At 38.5% G+C, this 2618-nt stretch overlaps 1 non-coding gene across 1 annotated transcript; it reads left to right on the plus strand.

The window, feature by feature from the left end:
* The first annotated feature begins 938 nt into the window (after nucleotides 1-938).
* On the plus strand, nucleotides 939-1045 carry LOC129401384 (U6 spliceosomal RNA). Its single transcript, XR_008628308.1, has one exon. It is a non-coding gene; the product is annotated as a U6 spliceosomal RNA (small nuclear RNA).
* Nucleotides 1046-2618: the final 1573 nt, after the last annotated feature.

The following is a 2618-nucleotide window of genomic DNA, read 5'->3' on the forward strand; positions in this document are numbered from 1 at the left end:
GAAGAGGGTCTAATGAGATGAATTTCTACACTTGGGGATGACATCTTAAGCCAGCATGAAACGTGTCAGCCTAAACACCTCTGACCCAATGCCTAGGGAGCTGTGGGCTTGGGAGGTGTTTGGGATTTTTTTAAATTAATTTCTTGCTATTTAAAATCTCTTAAAAGTATAGCAATGCCTTTTTCCAGATTCACATGACTCCTAGAAAATACGCCTTCCATGACTATACAGCCACTGAGCATTAGTATTATTTGGAATAGACATTTCTCCACATCTGCATTTTCACTTATTGCCCCCAGTGGTTGTTCTTGCATAACAAGTCACTATTACCTGCTTGTTTCCTACCTGGAAGCCATCTGGAATGAAGAAGGGAGGAGAGATGTGGCTCATCCAGAAATCTCCCTCCCACACAAGATATGCAAACGCAGAATTGGTATTTTTAAATGTCCTTTTAAATCTCCTTATCGGAAATCTCTCCATATCTAATTCATCTGTTTTGCAGAATGTCCAGTCCCATCAACACCTCTGTGGCTTCTCTTGGAACTCAGAGTAAGTTTAAATCCATATATTTTCAGCTGAAGAGATAGCACAGGAGGTAAGGTACTTGCCGTGCAATGCTGGGACTGCTGAGTTCAATTCTTGGCACCACCACACAGGGTTCTTCCCTTAGTAATGCCAGGATTGATCCCTGAGCACATAGAGATAGCCCAAGCATCATGGGTCCCTGAGCACCACTGGATAATGAAATAAAAATAAAGCCCATACACTGTTTTCTGTGACCACTTCCTTCTCAAGGTGACAAGCCTCAGTGTCCTTTACAGATTGTCTACAAAAACAGTTCAGTGACTTTTTTTTTTTGCATAAAGATCCAGTTACAATACTGGATTAAATTTAACCTTAAGCAGTACAAAAGTGACTTGATGAAAAATCAAACATGTGTGTTCACTTCAGCATCACATATACTAAAATTAGGATGATACAGAGAAGATTAGCGTCATTCTTGTGTAAGGATGACATGCAAAGTCATGAAGCAGACCGTATTTTTCTATCTTTAAATATTTGTCAGAATTTCACTCTGAAATTTCCTAAGGTTTGCGATTTTTTGTGATTAATTTAAAAATTATCACTGAATGACTGAAATGTAAATATGAAAGTTTGTTAGTATGTAACTGCACCTTATGGTGATTCACTATTTAAAAAAAATTTAATTAAAAAATATATAAGATGAGTAATTTTTAAAAAATTATCACTGACAAAATGATATTAATAGTACTATAAGCCACAGAATCTCAGTCAACACACACACAAAAAACACTGGCTTGAGTTGTCACCACGCTTAACTGGAGACATTGGTGTAGGGAAATGTGCACTGGTGAAGAAATGGGTGATGGAGCACCTAATGACTGAAATTCAATCACGAACTGTAACTATATACCTCACGGTGATTCAATTAAAAAAATTATAAATAAACCCAAAATATTATCTGCTTAAGTATTTAGCTCGCTTTTAAGTCTCTGAATGTTGGCCGTTGATGGGATTACACACACCTGGGTTCCTCTGCCGGTACCTTCATGCATGAGGCTCGGCCCATCCGAACGTGTGGAGAGGGGCCTCGAGCATGGCTGTAGCTAGGTTCCGGTGGTCTTTGAGGTCTCGAGATATCTTGTAGCCTACTTCTCCCTCTGGGAGAAACTGGCAAGCTTCTGAGAGTTTCCTGCCCACATGGGACAGCCTTACAAGCTTCCCATGGTGTATTCATATGCTAAATCCAGTAACAAGCTGGATCCCATTCCCCTGACCCTGAAAGAGCCTCCAGTGCGACATCATTGGGAGGGCCAAGTTGAGAGAGACTTCTAAGATCTCAGGGAAAGGACGAATGGAGAGGTTACTGAGCCTGCTCAAGAAATCGATGATTAACAGGATTTCGTGATCGTAATCATTTGAAGTATTTAGGGATAGCTTACCTCTAAGAGTGTTTTGTCTTTAAAAGCAATTATTTTATTAGGTGCTTCATTGACAAATCCTGTAAAAAAATATTTTATGAATAATTCTTAATTTATATATCTTTTTAAATATACATTACAGTCACTCGTGTTTTTTAAAAAAAATAAATTTTAAGAACATCAAACATGCAAGCAGGTATTAGATGATTCTTGACCAAGCAGCTACAAAGCATAGTGGTCCTGAGATCTGACCAGTTCTAGTTACCTCCCAAATCTGCCACTGGCAAGTACTCCCTGTATTTCTTTTTTCCTTATCCACTGATATGGACATCAAAGGAGCCTCCTCAAGTCATTGTGGGGATTAAACATGTACTAATTATGTGCTGTGAAACATTTAGGAAGGTTCTTGGCACTGAGTAAGCACACAAGTTTTAACTGCAAAAATATTGATAACACTGATTATAATCATAATAATATTCGTGCTCCTGTTATTCATGAATGTGTGTAGCTACCAAGGTTATTCTATGGATGTTTGCTGTGAAAATTAACCTGTTTTTTTATACAGACAGTGATGATTTTCATTGCCTAGATTGTTGCTGTCCTGATTGGTTCTGCCTAAGAAATGTCAATGGTTCAAATCTCCCCCTCTTCACCTCTTTACTTCTTGGCTTCCAT

The sequence above is a fragment of the Sorex araneus genome, chromosome 1, assembly GCF_027595985.1.
Source record: "Sorex araneus isolate mSorAra2 chromosome 1, mSorAra2.pri, whole genome shotgun sequence".
NCBI lineage: Eukaryota > Metazoa > Chordata > Mammalia > Eulipotyphla > Soricidae > Sorex > Sorex araneus.